This window comes from Trichechus manatus, unplaced genomic scaffold (assembly GCF_000243295.1).
Source record: "Trichechus manatus latirostris isolate Lorelei unplaced genomic scaffold, TriManLat1.0 scaffold00078, whole genome shotgun sequence".
In the NCBI taxonomy this organism is placed as follows: domain Eukaryota; kingdom Metazoa; phylum Chordata; class Mammalia; order Sirenia; family Trichechidae; genus Trichechus; species Trichechus manatus.
Window position 1 is genome coordinate 3,823,842 of NW_004444014.1, and position 19,623 is coordinate 3,843,464.

Here is a 19,623-nt window from a genome sequence, read left to right on the forward strand (position 1 = left end):
AGAGGGTCTAACTCACAAAAAAAGACCAGACTTACTGGCCTGACAGAGACTGGAGAAACCCCGAGAGTATGGCCCCCGGACACCCTTTTAGCTCAGTAATGAAGTCACTCCCGAGGTTCACCGTTCAGCCAAAAATTAGATAGCCCTATAAATCAAAACAAGACTAAAGGGGCACAACAGTCCAGGGACAAGGACAGGAGATGGACAAGAAAGCTGGTAATAGGGAACTCAATGTTGAGAAGGGACAGTGGTGACATGTCCTGAGGTTGTTAACCATTGTCATAAAACAATATATGAAGTAAAAAAAAAAAAGCTAGTGGGTACAGTTTTGATCAATGATACTCAAGGGATTCTCTCTGATATTTTTGCTAATTTTAATTTAAGTGTGGTATTGGGTCTTTCAACTTTTCCCGAATATTGTCAGTGATAAGATCAGTATGGTTATTGAATAAGCTGTAATATCTTACAGAGTGCTTTTATAAGATTTCCCACAGTGTGTGCCTTAAACAGTTGTTATGAAAGTCTGTATGCTCCAGGCTGGAAACACAAAAATCAAGCGGCTCTTGTGATTCTAAGGGTTGTACATTTTAAGCAGAGAGATGATCAGTTCATCCTGAAAATAGATATACAATAACTAAAACATATTCAGACACCATGGAGGGTAGGCACTGGATAAAATTCATGTGAAGGTGTTCAAATGCCCTTAAGGCTTTGGCTCTTGGCCATGTACCACCAGTTTTTCCAGAATTATTATTATTTTTTAAATTTTATTGTGTTTTAGGTGAAAGTATGCAGTGCAAATTAGTTTTTCTTTCCAAAATTTATACACAAATTGTTTTGTGATGTTGGTTGCAATCCACGAAATGTGTCAGCACTCTCTCCATTTCCCTTTTCACCCCAGTTCCCTGTGTCCATTTGTCCAGATTTCCTCCTCATCTTTGCTTTTGAGCAGATGTTGCCCATTTGGTCTCCTATACTTGATTGAACCAAGAAGCACATTCCTCACGTGTGTTATTGTTTGTTTTATAGGCCTGTCTAATCGTTGGCTGAAAGGCGGATTTTAGGAGTAGCTTCAGTTCTGAGTTGGCAGGGTGTTCGGGGGCCATAGTCCCAGGGGGTTCTAGGATTATTTTATTGACAAATGACACACAACCTTAGCTGCCTTTTAAAAGTTTCTCCACAAATGCTGACTTAAGATAGTAACCATTTGTTATCATGATGAGTGGTTTCATGGAGAAATTTAGCTAATATCGATTTGAAATCATCCGCTGCCATCAAGCTGCTGTCTTGAGAGTACCAGATATTATCTGAATGAAGGATGTAACATTATTTTTTTCCATTCTTCATTTTCCAAACCATGGGCTAAGAGACAATATTTTACAATACCCTCTTCAAATCTCTCCAGAGACTCATCCTTTGAGGGTTTAGTTAAGATTATAGCCTTGCTTAAGGCGGCTTGTTTGGCATAATAATTTGATAGAGAAGATCCTGTAGTTTCTGTATTATCTCTTTTTATATGGGCTTCAGCCTTTATAATAGCCACCTCTCTAGAAAGTCAGAGTGTATCTAAGACTTCTTTAATTTGTTGCCGTTTTTATGGGGACTCCAGCAGAAGAGAAAAATCCCCTGTGTTTCCAAAGCTTTCTAAAAGCATACCTACTATCTGTATTTATCCTTACTCTCTGGTTTTTCGCTAGTTGATTAGCTCTGGTAATTGCAGTAAATTCTACCATCTAGGCTGATTTTATCTCATACAGAGGACTATATTCTAAAAGAGAACTTAATTTAGTGATAGTACATCCTGCATGATAATCTTGAATTTCAATTTTGCGCTATAATATATCCACAAATAACATTAGGTCAGGATTCTCAATGAGAGGCTCTAATAAATCAGATCAAGGTAACTAACTGAGGTAAGACTCACTATGAGCAGTTTTGTACTAACAGAGAGAATTTACTGTACCACAGCTCTTTCTTCCCTATAAAGAAATGAGTGCACAATAATCCTCAAAACAGATTTTTTAGCATCCTCAGTTATTACCTCAAATGCTACAATTTATTTTCTCCCAGCCACTCAAAATGGAATTAATAATCCTTTGTCTTTAAAGATGTATAGGGCATTGGTGTTACAAAATATTTTATAGCAAAAATTATCTGATATTATGAGGGAATTTAAAATGAGCATAAAAAGAGTGTTTAGTGTATTCAACAAAAAACTATGCATTATTTAGAGTACACCCTTTTAGGTTATCCAATTCTGGCATTTTATTGCTTTTGAGATATTATCCAAAACCAGAACAAAACCCACTGCTGTTGAGTTGATCCAAACACATAGTGACCCTATAGGGACAGAGTAGAGCTGCCCCATAGGGTTTCCAAGGCTGTAATCTTTATGGAAGAAAACTTCCACATCTTTCTTGCATGGAATGACTGGTGGGTTCAAAACACCGACCTTCTGGTTAGCAGATGAGCGCTTTAACCACTGCGTCACCAGGACTCCTTTGAGCCTATTATACAACTCTGCAAATAGATAGCTCTTAGCAATGCAAAATACTTATTATCTGTAGAAATGGGACTGGGCCACCTTTCGTTCTGCTATATATAAGCTCCCCATAAGTTGGAACCGACTCAATAGCAACTAACAACAAATAAAAATGCAATAAATTCAGTCCTGTGGAGGTTCAATTGACCTTCATAGAAAAGGCAGTTTTGAATCCACTGGCACTTTTATTTTAACGTTTCTTTACTTCATACAAAGTTATGCTTCCTTGACTTCTCTTTTGAACGAGTTGAAGATCTATCCAGCTCCTTCATTAATGATGAGTTTAATAAGTGTTAATTTTAGATCTGTATTAAAGTGCCAATTTTAACTTTTCTTGAAAATCATTCTTTAATAGTTTTAAGCCTCTAAAATCAACTGAAGAAACTAAAACCGTAAATTGTGAACTCAGCTAAATGACAGTAAATTTTAAGAGGGATTAGAAATAGAAAATCAATGGTTTAGAAATAAAAATTCTGAATATTTAGACATAAATATACATTATTAGGTAAATGTATATAACACAGTTTCAGTTTTTAAAAAGCCTTTTTAAAAATAGGCAGAATTGAAGAAAAACTTTCTAAAAGAATTTTTACTTTTCATTATGGACATGTAGGACATTCATTTTAACTCTTCAATGTCATCCATAGAAAATATATCTTTTAGATTATGTGGACAGTTACTTATTAATTTTGAGGTGAGTCATATTCTAAGTGTCCTTTAAAATATGCAGCCCCCCCTCTTTTTTGTGTCATATAACCTGAAGCCACACACACAACAGCTTAAATTCTCACCATTTCTGCTGTATTCTATTTCAGAGTTCTTAGAATTTTCTCATGAATTTTTTTAATAGGTTAGTGAAATTGTTCATGTTATCTTCCGTTCAGTAAATTTGTTACAGGCAGAACATCTCTCAGTGGAGATTTTGCCCCTGCTTCTGGATCCCCAGCTCCTGTTGTGCTGTGTTTTGTTTTGCTGTTGTTATGGTCACTTAATTTTATTTCAGCCTATCTCTCACTATCCTCCTCCAAATGCCTGGCTGTCTTTCTCAGTTATAATCCATCAGGTCCTGGCATCCCTCAATGTCCCATTTAAGATGGCAAATAGAGAATGATGGTTTCATCAGTAACGCATAAAATACACTGGCACTTGGAATAGTGGCCGCAATAACAAATGGGTACTTGACGCCCGAGAAATTTCAACAGGAACAGTTCATTTACATTAACAAATGACAGTCTCCAAAGTCCTAATTTAGCGTAACCAGGGCTGAAGAAATCAGAAAAGGAAGGCGAGAAATAGCTTGAGGAAGAATAATGAGAGAGTCTTCATTCAATGGGAAGTTAACCCGGGCCTGAATTAGTAACGTTAAGCGCACTGGATAATTATGCATTAAAGGTAAATCAATAAAGCTGCAGAAAGCAAATAACATGGTGAGTGCTGGTGGGATAATAGTTATTTTTCTGGGCCATTTAAGTGCAATGCAGGTGGGGGGAAGGGATCTTTGCAAATTGAGAAGGTTTTTTTTTTTTTTTTTTTTTAAGGAAAGGATTCTTTTATGCTTTTCTTCTTCTGAAAGTTGAATCACCATTTCCATCTGGCAGCAACATGTAGGTGAGATCACTAGCAGCTGATTGGTAGAAGGTTCTGGAAAGCCCTTTTCCTCTCCTCTTGGCAGATGTAAGAACTTTTCCGCATTCAGTGACCTGTCGAAATCCCTCCATGAACCCTCTCCATTGTGCACGTGCTTACTTTGCTTAAGTTACATATCTTGAAGGGCTCATAAAAGTTACTGGTGAGAGTAATTGGAAGTGTACTCCATGCCTAGGGATACTTATCTCATCTAAACTTTAAAACCATGCAGAGAGGTAGGTTTTTGTTTTGTTTTTTTTTAATATCTTCACATTTTACAGATGTGAAAGCCGAGGAACGCAAAGATTAGGTTTCACATAAGATCTTATAAACTGTAAGTGATTGACCAAGATTTGACCTTGAGAAGGCTGATTCCAGTACCTGTGCCATTTAACCACTTTTTTTTTTTTCTCCCCTGTCCTCAATAAACACTTTTTAAATGAATGAGGACACACTCCTACGATCTAGGCTGGACACTGAGAGATGATGGTGAGGTAATGGTGTGATTCCAGTTTGCTAACTCTACCTCAGCACACCGTATTACCCCAATGCTGATAGGCAGGATGTGATGCTCAGAGCACAGACTCTGGAGCTAGACTGCCTGTGTCGAAACCCAGCTCCGCTATGTACTAACTGTGTAACTCAGGGAGAGTTTAATTTATTTCCCTGTGCCTCAGTTTTCTCAGCTCTAAAATGGGATGATATTGGTGCCCATATTATAGGGTTGTTGTAAGGATTAAATTTGTTAATACGTATTAATAGAACAGGGCCCAGCACAAGCAAATATTTATAAGGGCCTGCTACTGTTATTCTTTTTTTTAACAGATAAATACATTTAATAGAAAATAAATTTGAAACTCATTAGATGATTTATGATTTACCTGAATTAAATTAATATTTTATATTACTCTTTCATGCATGTAACCCTGTATGTTATCTGAAACTTTGAAGTGTTACGAGAGACAGGTTAAAACTTATATTTCTGGGTCCTTCAAAAATTCGAGCATTAAACATTTTTTAGAAATTAAAAAAAATTAATTGGCTACACAGACATTGTATTTCAGAACATCAGTAATTAAGGTGTCTGCTGTTACATGTGCCAATGGCCAGTGAGGGGAGAAGAGGCTGGCATGAGAAGATTATTAAGGCAGAGTGATGGGCAGCATCATGCAAAAACACCTGGATTTGACTTTCAACTTTACAACTTATTAGCCACATATACTTGGACTATCTGTTCTACCTCTGTGAATTTTAGTTTTCTCACTTGCAGTAAGGTGATAATAACATTGCAAAAATCAAAAAAATTGTGAAGATTAAATGAATTTAGTAGATAGGAAGTGCTCTCAAAAAGTGCTAGCTATTGTTATTTGCAGTAGCTTTGGCTGATCCTAAGTTTATGGATATTAGACAGTTGAATGGATCATTCTTTTTGCTTTTATCATGCAGTTCAAGTCACTGATATCCTTTGTGTGCATCTTATTTGAGCATATTTACTTTGAGGAAGCCACTGAAAGGCAACATCCATTTATAATCAGACATACTGCACAATCATTGCTCATTCTGTGTCACTTAGGAATCACTGGCCCATTCATTTTGCATGTCTGTTATCTTTATCTGGAGTTAACCAGATCTTGTTTTGTTCATCCTCTGCTCTAGGGGAAAATGTCTCTGGTACATTTGAGTAGTTAAACAGAAGATGAAAAGAAAAAAAATCAAGGCAGAGAAACAGTATGTGTCAAAGGCCTGTAGTTTAAGACTAAATTGCAAGAAAGAGTACCTGAAAGTTGATTAAATAGGGCTGGAGAAAACACATGGCACCATGATTCAAAATAAGGCTGATTAGACTACACTGAAATTTTGAATTAAAAAACAAATTCTATACAAAGTTGAGATTTGAATAAAAGAAGCAAACTAAACATTTGCGACCAAAAGGGTTGGCAAAGGATTAATATTCTCATTATTGACAGAGCTAATCCAAGAACGTTCTATTTTTGCATTAGTTCTATTTTTCAGATCACTTTATGTCTTTCAATAAGGCTTGAAACATTTGTTTTCAAACAACATCATGGAAAAGTAAATGCCAAATAATAGCCAAGATATATATTGAAAATAAAAATTCTAAGGGAAATTTTACTAAGCTAGGTATTAGTATAGCTAATAAATAAAATCAAATTGGTGTTGGTTAGGAATATAAAAATAAATCATGAAAAATAATATAAAATATCCAGATTGTGTATCTCAGGTAACAAAAAATGAGGTAATTCAAGCCAAAACTTCCAGTGATATTAAGTGGAAAAGCTGTTCGAAATATTAAATTTATATTCCTGCACAACAAAGGATCATGAAGAAAAACAATGGCAAAAATGTTTAAATCACAAATATATCGCTTCAACCTAAATGAATTGAAGTTTTTTTGTTTTGTTTTGTTTTAACTGAAAGGGTAGGAAGAAAACTCTAGATTTAAAAACCGAAACATATGATGGCAAAGCTAAATGAATATTAATTATATATCAACAATAATAATGTAATGTGGAGTTAGTATATATATGTCTGTATTGTTTGTGTATTGTGAAAAATTGAACTACATGGCAATACTTGCAAGTAAATTGGAATGAGGATAAATTGAGCCAAAATGGGGGTGGTATACATTTAGCCAAACTACATGGGTTTAGTTTCATCATGGAGCTTCTAAATTGATGGAATCATGGAGCTAGATGGTATATATATTTTATAGTTTACCTATTGATTAACATTATTTAATAAAAAGTTTTGAAAGGAAGAATTTTTTTAAATTTTAGTCAATCACAAAGTATCATTTCTCTAAACCAAATTTTATATGCAAGAATAAAATCAGCTTGCTTAGTGATCATTTTTCTCTGGCCTAACAGAAAAATGATCATTAAGCAAGATGAAGTAGAGTAGTTCATGCAAAAGCAAATTATTTTGAGGAAGAAAACACCAATGGTGCTGAAAAAATGAGGGCTATTTGCCTTTCTATAGGAATGTGTAAAGACACAGCAAGCTTTTTATGTTGTGATGATCTTACTCTCCATGCTTGCCTTACCCACTGATTCTGATACTAGACTAGAATATTTTGGCTTCTCTGAACATTTTCTCCCCTTTTGTTCAGAGTGATTCTTCCTGGAATTTGATTTTAGAGTCTAGTAAGGCATTGGCTACTTCTACGTCCTCCTTCCCACCCAGTATATAAGACATGACCTCCCAATACATAAGACATGACCACAACTATCTTGTTGTTGCTGTTGTGTGGTGTTGAGCAGATTTCAACTCATAGTGACCTTATGCAACAGAGTAGAATTGCCCCATAGGGTTTTCTTGGTTGTCATCTTGATAGAAGTAGATTGTCAGGTCTTTCTCCCACTGAGTGTGTTCAAGTTGACAGCCTTTTGGTTAGCAGCTGAGTTCTTAATCATTGCATCGCCAGGGCTCATTACATGTATCTTAAGTGATTTTACATTACAGATGACCTTATTATACCCTAACATATGAATAAGGCATTGTAACCATTCACCAAACCCTTTAGTATTGTAGGATAGATCCCAATACTAATGAGCATGTAGTTATCAGTTCCCAACTCCAGGGAATCAGCATATTTTCTTCTAATGCTTCATCCTCCTATCTGGCAAGCTTCAACAGCAATGACAAAGACGATTTGGAGAGATACGTCTGCCTTTAGACGGCTTATGACCACTACTGGAAATAGTACTCAAGAACATACAGACTAATCTATTATACTTAATACTATTTTCTGAATTTCTATCAATAAAATTTGACAGTTTTGTGATCATCATTCCTTCATTGTCCAGATGGATTTCCATTATTATTAAAATCAATAAATGTAAATTTACTGTTAACATTAGTCATAGATTGCTTCTAATACATACGTTTTCTGCCAAGTTTCTTAGCCAGGAGTTAATAATCTGCACTCTCTTTACTTGCTAATTAAATTAAGCTGAAAATTCCAATTTGATCAGAAGGACACTTACTCAAATGTTAATTGATTAACTAAATTGTTAACTAAATTGATTAACTAAATTCAACATGAGAGGAAATGCTTTAACAGATGGAAATAACAACATAATTAAATGGTAAATGGATTTTTTAAAAATCTCATACGGGATAGAGTATCTTAAGGCACCTTAAATAGTGAAATTAAGACTCTAAGATAGTCTTACAATTTCAGTGGTGAGTTTATGTGCATGTATTGCTTGTTTATGTGTATGTGGGTCTCTTTGTCTCTATGGGTCTATTGCATTCTCCTCAACAGGACTAACTGTGGATAAAATTATGAAAAGAGAACATTTTATCTCTAGGGCTCTTGTCCTCAGACTTTTTCAAAAGATTGTTTTCCTCTTTGTACTCAGGAGATGCTCTGAGAGCCATCAGAGTGGCAGTCACTCACAGGATTCTTTTCTCCAAGGAATGTCCACTTTTATTCTCCTCCCAGTTCATTAGATGAACATCAGATCCTGGTAAAGGAATATTATTGCTCTTGTTGAGTAGTGTTGTAGAGATGCGGGGAAGGATAAAAGAGGGAAAGAGAGTAGGGAGAGAAGAAAAGAGGAGAGAAACAAAAGAGTGAAAGAAAGTTTTTCATGAAACTTGGAGGAAAAGACCTGGAAAGGAAGAAACCAGAAGTGTCAAAAGCAGCACTTGGCAGTTAAATCCAAACTGGCAAATTGTTATTGAAGGTGGTGACATGGTCCTGTAGAGATAAATATTCTCTTCTGATTATAAATGAAAAATAAAGGCAAAGAAAGGAACAAAAATGAATATCCATGAAATAATATCTTTGAAACAAGGTCTTCAAAATGATTTTAGAAACTTGTTTGTTTAATTCGTATAAGATGCTGAACTAATGGGAATATGAACTAATATGAACTGAGATGTATTATATTTGTATTGATCCCTCCTAGAGAAAATCATTCAGATTTACCTCATACACACTTCTTAAATTCATTTATTTACTCAACATAAAATAAACATGATAACCAAGTACTGTGGCACTTTGTACACAAAATAATTTATATAAATTCTTTTTTTTTCTGACGTTTTAACTACTACCAAATCGTAGACTTATATAGACTGGAACATGGGCTCTTGGTTCAATAAAATACAATTCAACATTATAAAAAACATTATTCCTACTTATTGAAATGTTATTGTTTGAAAGTTTTCTGTCTTGCTAAGTTGCTCCTTTCCTTGTCCTTTATCTAGAGAGATCAGGCTTTAGTTTTTGCTTTTTTTTGTCTGTATCTGTTGGCATTTCCAGGTTGTCAGCTTCTTCAGCCCCATATTTGGCATATATGAGGCAAAAAAGAAAATCCAGGAAACTCATCAGCATGTCATTCCTGGGGTCCTGGTTTCTCTTGTTGCTCTGTCTTCTTTTTCCACCTTTCAGAATCTTTTTAAGTTTATTTTGTATATAATGCCCAAGGTTTTTACCTGTATTTGGTAGGAGACATAGGGAGAAGTTCGTTGATGTTCAGTACATAGAAGAAAGGGAATTAGAGTAATAGGGAGGAAAAGTGAAGGGAAGTGCTCCTCCTTTTATTCTTTTAATCTTACTAGGAAATTCTAAACTCATAATGATAAAAAAGGAGGGAGGGAGCCCAAGTGGATCAATTATTTTTTTCAGGTCCCATTGAGAAAAATAGGTCAGATCATGATCCTAGAAAATCTTGGAAAGTAGAGTTACGTGAAGCTTACTATCTGACAGAACTTTATTTCTAGAACAGAGCTTTACTTCTTTTCTGAATCTCAGTGTCTAGCAGAAGTGGTGAAAAGAGAAGTTAGGACAGGGCGTAGTGGTTGAGAACTGGGCTGCTAACCAAAAGTTTGGCAGTTTGAATTCACCAGCTGCTCTTTGAAGCCCGATGGGGCAGTTCTACTCTGTCCTGTAAGGTAGCTATGAGTGGGAATCAACTCGATGGCATTGGGTTTGGTTTGTTTTGGTTTATTCTTGTAAGCAACTCAAATTCTTTACCTTTCATCCTGTGGCTGGCTTCTGAGAAATCCATTATATATTAAACTTTTCTTAGTCTAAAAGTGGGAGGCTAAAAAGAAAAAGAAAAGTGGGTTGTTTTGCTGCTGGACACAGTTAATCTTTGTGACCTAGTTTTCCTACACCAGTAGGTAGAAATATAGCAACTGTGAGCTCCGATTATGCACCAAGCACTATTCTTAGTTCTTTATTTCCTGCTGAGGCCTTTGTAATTTTGGGTTCTGTAGCATACATCTCTGCTTCTTATTGTTGAGGAATATGCCAGCATTTGTTTCCATATGGGACATAGTGTTTCACTTCCCTCTACACAAGTCAAAAGGGAAGAACTTCTCTCTCCTCGCTGCTTAGTAGGTAGAACACAGACACATGACCCAGACTTGTCCCTCTGATGCACTTGCAAAGAGTTTTGAAAACATAGCAACTCATGCAAAGTTGAATGATGATTAATATTCATTTAAAGTAGTGTTGGTATTGATAGTGTGTCAGGAGTGGCAATGTCCTGCTGCAAGGATGGAAACATCCTGGCCAGACTGTTCATACTGAAAGAGGCTTGTTGTATTTTTTATTCTTGGCCTTCTAGAGCTATCTCCTTAGGTCCTGATCCTTGTCCAAGTCTAGTCTTCTACTTCTGGTTAATTTTATGATTCATTATCTTTCCACTTGATTCCATTCTGCCTGCACCTCCTTCACCCAAAGATAAGCAGATTTGTTCCCATCACTTACAACCAAAGACCTGACAGATACGGAAATCAGCACTGAGAATGGCTTAAAGGCAACAGACTTATAAGGAAAATGTAGGTAACCTGACATTTCAAAATTGATGTGCCAGAAATTCCTAGGTATAAAATAAAGAAATGAAATAAACAATGTTGGAAATTAGAAATTCTACAGTGCATTTGTTATGATCCACTATACTACCTCTTACAATATATCCCATTGTAGGGATACTCCCTTCACTAAGTGCCTGAGACAGGCATGGGAGTTAAAACCTCAGCATCTTTGAAAATTATCTCAATGGCTGTTATCAGTCGGCTGGATATTCTCTGTAGGCTTATGGTAGATGAGCCCTTACAAATGTTGGAAGAGCTCCAGGTGATGAAGACTAAGTGGCAGCATATAACCAGAAGTAAAGTCATCAAGGTTAGAATCACTTGAGGAAGCTGTTCTAACAAATTTGTGGGATAGCAAGTCAAGTGTGACATGGGAAAAGGAGTCAGAGAGGTCATGAAAAGTAACTATGTTTATTATACTCACAGTTCCTAAAGGCAGTGAGGCACAGCATGACATGATGCAGGGCCACACAGGAGAATGCATTTGGGGACAAGGTAATAACAACCTGGAATTGTAGGAGACAGCTTATGTATGGTAAGCAGTGTGGGGTACCTAGGTTCCATGGACTTACTAGGGATTGGGAATTTTGAATAATTCTGTAGGCTCAGGAGGTATAGAGGCTGTCCCTAGTTGTTGAGTACCTGGCCCCAGGGCAATTAGGATGTGTGCAGAGTGGCTCAGGAGTGTCAGAATCTGATAAGGGAGTGGTTGGAGAGTTGGACTTTATCAGCTGCTCAAGAAGGGGAATGGACTGGCATCCAGCGAGGTCCTCAAAACTGTGTCAAGACATTATTTTAAGGAAATGGTATAGCAGAAAGTGAGGATAATGATAAGAATGATCTGACCTGCAGAGATCTTTGGAGGCTATTATTTGATCATGGGGTTACTAGGAACAAAGCAGAAGGGCAGCCCTTTAAGGTCCTCTTTGATTTTTACATATCACGATAGATAGAGAGTCAAGGCTTCTGACTTGCTTCTCAGACCTGAATCAGTCCACAAACACAAAGCTCCTTGAAGGAAGAGGAGTCTACATACTCTTGAGGAAAGATGACATAACACCATCACAATTTGAACTCTAAAATTTTTTCCTACCCTTCCTTTCCCCAAATGCCTGGGCTAACAAGCCACAAGAAAAAGTTAAATTACCAAAATGTCAGGGTCTTTAGGGAATTGGCCCTGAGAAAGCTAGCTCCTATACGATTGTTGGTAGAATTACTAAACTGATTCTCTAACTTCGTGGAGTAAGGGCTGATAGAAATGGCCAAACATGAACCACTGGAGATCCATTCCTACCAAAACAATAAATCCAAAGATGAATGGTATGCTTGGGGGAGTTTCAGAGGTAAATGCAACTATTTCGACTTGTAAGATGTAGGGGAGATAATTCCTGAATATCCTCATTACATCTTCATGTGGCTAAAAAAATAAATAAATAAATAAATAACACTCCTGACTGTGAAGAATAACAATTGATTACCGATAAACACTAGTTACAAAAGTGGATTTCTTACTAGAGAAATATTCCATTGCCACTGGCACCTGGTGACAAATGTTTTGTCATTGGTGTGATAAACAGAAAACAGAAGAAGCAGTTAACCTGCATCTGGCAAGTATAATATTTTACACTTACCACCATGTTCCAAGTAGTCTTCATTCTGCTAGGCAAAGAGATTGAAAAAGAAGACCATTGTGTCAGTTGAAGTGATTGATTTTGACTTTCAAGAATAAATAACATTTCTGCAACACAAAGTTGTCAGAAGGTTTGGATGGAACTAAGGGGATTTATTGGGGAATCCCCTAGTACAACAGGGTCTAGTAGTAAAAGTGAATGGAAGACAAACAGGCAAAGCTAACCCTAAATTTTTACTAGTCAGAATAGCGAACAGCTTCAGCAGGAGTAATGACTAGAAGAGAACTCAAGGAAGACTTCTGGAGAGCTGATTATAGTGTGTCTCAGTCTCAGTGCTGGTTCATAGGTGTGACTACTTTGTGAAATGGCATTGAACTATGTATTTGTGTGTACTTTTCTGTATAATAAAAAGTTTTTTAAGTAAATAAAAGACTCAGAAACCTAATATGGTCAAGACTATTGGTTAACTTCTTCTGATCAGCTGAGATGCTAGCTGAGGGCAAAGAGTCATGGAATGGAAGCAGAGGCGAAGAGTCATAAATACCAGTGATGCCCTTGTGATTAGTTGCAGAAACAAAGACTGTAGAGTTCCCTGTAGTTTTCCATTTTTTGTGGCCTCACATTTCCTTATTTATTTACAGTGGGTTTGCCTTTCTTTCCTATTATTTTTACTCACTATTTGTTTATAAAATATTGTGTTGTCAGTTAAATTTATCCTTTGGTCAATATCTTGAAAAATATCAAGAAAGTATCATGATGGGTGAGAATGTCTTACCCCAAAATACTGGACTTAGAAGTTGTGTGGAGTCACCGATGTGAATATGAATTGTTTTTGTTGAGGGGGGCGATTGAGTGTGCTTTTGCTTTCAAGAGGGATGGTGGTAGAATTTTAGGAGGGAGTAATCTTGCATAAGTAGGGAAAGAAAGTACCTGTGGATGATGGACTCCTAAAGGAGATGATAGCAATGGTCATTTGCCATTTTGCATTGACTAGAATTCAATCACTCCTTGCTATTTGGGAAGAATCTTCAATTATATTTAGGATTGGCAGGGAACAGAGTCTGAGCATCTATTAGCGAAGCTGTAGGGAAGTGATTCTCCCTCCTGTACTCCCAGCAAAAATGTGAGGAAACATAAATCAGTCATGAATAAATGGATGTTCCTACTCAAGACCTTGAATATGGAGTCAGAAACACAAAGCCTAAGGGAAGGTTAGAATTAATACTGGGTAGAGGAATGTCAAGTGTATCATCAGCAATAGTGGTATTCTGGTCAGATATTTCCTGATGGTTTTGTGCTTTCCGCTTCTTGTCCTTCCAAGGTTTGCATTGGATACTGTCTTCCAAGTCTGCTATTATAGGTGCGAGTTGATTCTATGAGTGTCTTATATCTTTCCAATGTGTGTGTGTGTGTGTGTGTGTGTGTGTGTGTATAAAATTGCTTAAAATAGCTAGAGTCAGTTCCTGTAGCTTAGAACCAAGAACCTTGGCCAATACTCATGCATTATTTAAACTGGTCATTATAATAAGTTTGGGAAGCAGATATTGTTATTTTTAATTTACAGATGAGAATACCACATCTTGGAGAGTTTAAATAACTTACCCAAGCTTATATTTCTTATAAGTGGTAAGCATAAAATTTTAGCCCTTATCTTTCTAACTCTAATTCCCATCTTTACCCATTATGTAAGATTGCTTCATAGGAATTGGAAGGCCTACCTATTTCTTTGTCCAGGAGACAGGAATCTGGGAGGAAGTCAAGTGACTCTCATTCCTAAAAGGCTGAAATATGAGATAATTTCAAGTTGCCATGCCACATCATCATCAGTGTTTTCTGCAACAGCCTGAGCTAGGAGCTCAGGTGCTGGCTGGGCATTTTCAAACAATTTTCTTCTTTTCCTAATGCTGCCTGTCATTCTTTCTCATTCAGAAATAATTTTACCGATATTGAAATGAGATTGAAATATTTCAGGACTCTCAAGCAAAATAAGCTGCAAACATGATCAAATCAAGTCAGATTTGCCAGTCCCTTGGCTATTGCTTCCATCTCTACAGCTCTCTAATACAGCTTTTCTGAGTTTAACATATATGCTTTCTGACTTTAACCTATATGCTGAGATGCTTCTTCATCCTTCAATGATACTATTTAACTACTGCCTGCCAAATTCTGTGCTAAGTCCTGAAAGTATAAAGAAAAATGTTACACTGTGTGTGTGTCTTTAAGCACTTATACAATACTGAGGGAGAGAGACCTATACACATATAATTCTTTGTAATATTCACAAGTCAGGGATCTGCAAAGGGTGCAACAAGAACACAGAGGAGGAACACTTGAATTAGTGATGGGAGAGGATGGGATTCAGGGAAGAATTTTTTCAGAGGACTTAATGCTGGAGGTAGCTATTGAAGAATGAAGAAGTAATTAACCAGGTAAAGGAGAGAAGACTGAGAGGAGTGTGTCCTAGGCAGTATAGGCCCTTATGAGTGCAATAGGGAATATACATGGCTCACCACATCCAGTCTGGTATTACAAAGTAAAGTATGAGACGCGAGTGGTAAGCAATGATTCTGGAGAGGCAGAAAAGACCAGGTAAAGGAAGGCTATGTACATGATGCTAAAAACTTGGAAAGAAACAGGGAAATGGTAATTGGTTGTAAATTTAAGAAAAAAAAAAGTGGCAAAATTGGTAGGATTTGGTGATGGCTTAGCCACAGGGTGAGGTAGATGAAGAGGTCTGAAATGAATCTTGGTTTTTCTCTTTAGCCATTTAGGAAATGTAGAAAGAGAAGAGTTGGTAGGGTTGAGGCCAGGTAATACTGTCTTTAGCTTTGAAAGCGATGGAGGTGTTTACAAAGAATTTGTGCAGGGATAGATTACCCAATAAGCAAGGTACGCACAGGCTTACTTGTGCTTATTTTCTAATCTGTAGTGCACAATTTCACCTGTTTTCACCCATATGAAATTGTGCACTACAGATTAGTAAGTAAATACAAGTAAGCCCATGCATACCTTGCCTATTGGTTAATCTGCCTCTGCATTTGTGTGTGTGTGTGTATGTGTGTGTGTATTTATATGTGTGTGGGTATATATATATAAATGGATATACATATATATACACACACACATACACAGACACACATATATGTATGTATATATGTGTGTATATGAGATTGGTCGCACAATGGTAAAGCACTCGGCTGCTAATTGAAAAGTTGGCAGTTCAAACCCACCCAAACCTTCTGGGGCAGTTCTACTCTGTTACATAGGGTCGCTATGAGTCAAAAATTGACTCAACAGGACCTAACAAAGACAAAATCTACACATACACATATGTATACATATGTATATATACATATATGTTGTTGTTAGGTGCTTCATATATACATGAAGCTCAGGAGAGGAAACTGGGCTAGAGATGGCTAGAAATGTAAATTTGGATATACATCCAGAACAAGTGGGGTGAGGAGAAAGAGCCCCTATCAATAACTTGATAAAGATAGACAGGCAACTCATTCCCAAGAAAGAATCTTCCCTTTCCTTTTAGTCACACACCATTTCCCCACCAGCTTTCAAGTTTTATTTTTCTTATACTTCTCTTTGAAGCTTTCACTAAAGTATTATAATAAGCTAAAAATAACTAAACTCTATGTTCTGGACTTGGACAAAGTGAAACTTTGAGAAGATACTCAGGTTTTTTTCAGCTTTTGTGAATTATATCAGTTTAGGGTCACTATGAGTCAGGATTGACTTGATGGTTTGATTGGTTTGATTTGGTTTGTTTATTATCTAGCATTAAACTAATAGACCCAAAAAGTGAGGAGTATTTCAGCCAGTGGCATGCTAGAACCAGCTCCCATTGTGCACCTTTCTTTTAAGCTCTGAAGTTCAGTGTGATCAATTGGTTAACTTGATATCAGCCATGAGTATTTACACCACAGAAATTGGAAATGTTATACAGCAGGACTTTACGTTTGTTTTTTTTTAATTTTCCCAGAGAGTCAGCTATTAAACATTTCCCAGCACATCACTGACTTTGCCATATGGATAGACACTTCTCAAACACGACCTGCAAAGTCAGCCATAGAAAGACCAAGAAAAACACCTGGAAGAGACTCTAGAAGGACCACAGCCACCATGATGGAATAAAAAGAATTACAGGAAGAGTAAGTAGATATGGGTTTCAGTTTGGGTTCTGATACAAATTCGCTATCTAAACTTGGATAAATCACTTGTCATGTTTGTGTCTGAGTGTTTTCACCTGTCAAATGGGAATAATGATTTACCCAGAAGAATAAATGTTATAAGGTAAGTGATTACTTTGAGAAGTTTGATGTGCTATGCACATGTGAGATATTATTAGTAACTCAAGGCTTAAACATCAACAAAGTACATTCAGATTTCAAAGGCATCACTCAGTCTTGCCTTGGGCACTATCTGACTTCACCTGAATTCTCTAACTCTTGAGGTCCACGGAGCGTTGCGTGGCTTTGCTCTGCACTGGAATTGTGATAGGATCAATCCTTTTGTTTCTCCACATGTGTTAACCACCTCTGCATTGGTATTGAGTGTCTATTTTGTTATCAACAAAGAGGAAGGGGATCCTTTCTGATATTTTTGCTTGGGAAAGCTAGTTCTAGATGTGATGCTTGTTAAACAGCCTGAAAGGATGCCATTGCCAATTCTAGAATCAAATTACTTTGTACCATGTAAATTAGAAAGTGTCTCCATGGTCAGTTTTTCTAGTTCAGTTCTTGGAAAGGGCTTGTGGAGAAATCATGTGACACTGCATAGTGAACTGGTGGTGAAATTAGGATTACAACCTGGGTTTCCCGGATTCCAGTGCTCTGTCCTCCCAATATAACATACTACTCTCTCTGCCCTTAGAAAAATTTAAAGCTGTATTTCTTCTGTTTATAGCCTGAATTACTTGTTTCTCTTCCTACTCCTCATCCAAAGCAATCTACCCTTCAAGGCTCAGTTGACTCCATTTTCTGTATGGAGTTACTCCAATGACTCAGCCCTCAGTGATTCTTCCCACCCTGCGGAAACATAGCACAATTTTAACATTTGATTATATTCTAGCTAGCAGCATATATGTGAGCCTGGCTCCCCCAGGAGAATGCAGATTGCTTGATAATAAAGACAGTATCTTTTTATTCTTCTGTATCTCTCATAATATATGACATGGGGTAGATCTAGAATACTTTCTAGAAGAATACTTGTTAATCGATATAAGAATATGTGTATTAAGAAAATCCATGTTTAGAGTTTACATGTGTTTCATTCCATACACATTTGGACAAATAGATGATGAATTCAAAAACATATGCAGCCTACTCAGTATATACATGATGGGATGATATATTTATAGAAGGGCTTTTGTTTTGAGAGTTAATTTATGTGTACTATATTTGAAGGCACTAGTTTCTTAGAAGGTTTTCCCTCTCTCCCTGACGGATGTCTAATTAGTATGCTTTAAATTTAGAAAGCATGAATTAATTGCTGAGAACATTTCTTTGGAGAGTTGGTACTCAGAAAATTCCCTGGAAATAATACTTCCAGCTGAATTGTTAAGATGCTCAGCCTTCCTCTTTGCTCATTGTCCTGAAGCAGAAATGTAGTGCATTATTTTGTTAATTCTCCATTTAGTAACTAAAAAAAAAAAACCTGTTAAATTAGCATATGCTATGGCATTTATTTATTTCATGACGTGTTTCAACTACTTCACCCAGTCTGAGAAAATGGCCCACGGGGTCATGCGAGTTTTCAGAATACCAGTGTCTGCTCCCTGGTGCCTGGGACCTGAGCCACTTCCTAACAATGGTAAAGCAGACAGTGCTGCCACAATCTTCATTTCAGTCTGGTAGTATCTGCGTGAGAATATGAGAAATATAGGTGATGATCCTTTAACGTACCCTTGTTTGTTTTTGAATTCTGCTATTTCTCAATTTATTTATCATTCACCAAATCACTTAGTGTCTCTTGGTGGCATTTTATGTACTGGAGATACTGAGGTAAGCACAACAGCGCTTACACGCAACTTATCTGAGAAGACAGACGTTAAACAGACAGACAATCGCACAGAGAAACAGACATAGTGGAGCAATGAAATACCCCCATCTCCAATATGAATGTGAAAAGATAATGTAATTTCTTGATTTTGTTTATAACTAAAATGATTTTTCACCTGCATTCCCTGCCCACTGTCTTGGGGGAACAAATTAAATGTTCAAAGTGACTGAAAGCTTATTCTAATCCACTAACTTAAATAGCGTCCTCTCTTGGATAAAATTCTTAGTCTCTCAGATGAAATCTTCTCCTTATTCTCTTCCCAAGATGGCACCTAGGGAAAGAAGGAGATAATTGTGGTTCAGGCAGCCTCATGCCCATGGGGGTGGGGTGAAGGGAGTCCCTGGGCTTGTGCTAGTTCTTGGGTGTGCCCTGGTCTGTAGTTTATCTGCCTGCTGGGTACTCTGCTGGATTCTGATGCTGAAGCCTTGGCTGATGAACCAATGGTCCATTCCTGTGCCCAGGGCAATGTTCTAGAAAAGCATTCACCATCTCCCCCTTTGCTGACTCTGCCTTTCCTCCGTTCTTCCTGGCTGCAGGCCCCTGAGCCTCTGCTTTCTTCATCTGGTTCTCTGACCTTCACTGGAGAAGCAACTTGGCCCGATATACCAGGCCCCATGAGAAGTCAGTTCTCTTTCAATTACTTGTCCATGCCACGGAGGATATAAAAACAGCTGTAGAAGGAAGAGTCAAGCCCTCTTTCTGCTTGGCTATGACAGGCTGTCATATTTACTTGGATGCCACGTCTCCCCAGGTTCATATGTGACAGCCTCCCCCTAGAGGCACAGACAGGTAGCAGAGCAAGCCCTAAGCATACTCCTGAATCTTTGCTGTCTTTTTGCCATCCCCCAGAGCTGGAAAAGGGCAAGTTTTCCCTTGACTTCTCCCATGAGATACTCT